Source organism: Arachis duranensis, chromosome 8, assembly GCF_000817695.3.
Source record: "Arachis duranensis cultivar V14167 chromosome 8, aradu.V14167.gnm2.J7QH, whole genome shotgun sequence".
NCBI lineage: Eukaryota > Viridiplantae > Streptophyta > Magnoliopsida > Fabales > Fabaceae > Arachis > Arachis duranensis.
In genome coordinates, this window is record NC_029779.3 from 5,437,961 (window position 1) to 5,438,550 (window position 590).

The window sequence follows — 590 nt, forward strand, 5'->3', positions numbered from 1 at the left end:
TTCCCACCCAATCCCACCCATATAGCCGAATCCATCTCCCCTCACTCTCCTCCATTTTCATTCTTCTTCTTCTTTTCTTTCTTCTCTTGCTCGAGGGCGAGCAATATTTTAAGTTTGGTGTGGTAAAAGCATAGATTTTTTGCTTTTCCATTACCATTAATGGCACCTAAAGCCAAAGAAACCTCAAAGGGAAGACAAAAAGCTTCCACCTCTGAGTCATGGGAGATGGAAAGACTTATATATAAGCTGGAATAGCTCAGTTGGTTAGAACATGTGGCTGCAAATCAAGAGATCTCTGAGATACCTCAGGGGATAAGTTGTCCTCCACACAAATATTGGAAGCAACTAAGGGTAGAAACACCAAAAATATTAGGAATCATTCAACAGAAACAAGGAAGAGATATAGAGGAGCTCAAAAAGCACCATTGGACCTTCAAGAAGAAGACGCCACTAAAGGTGGATTCATTCCTTGTTCTTTATTTCTCTCTGTTTTCGTTTTTAATATTGTGTTTATCTATGTTTTGTGTCTTTACTCCATGATCATTAGTATGTAACCATGCCTTAAAGATTATGAATAATTCCATGAATCA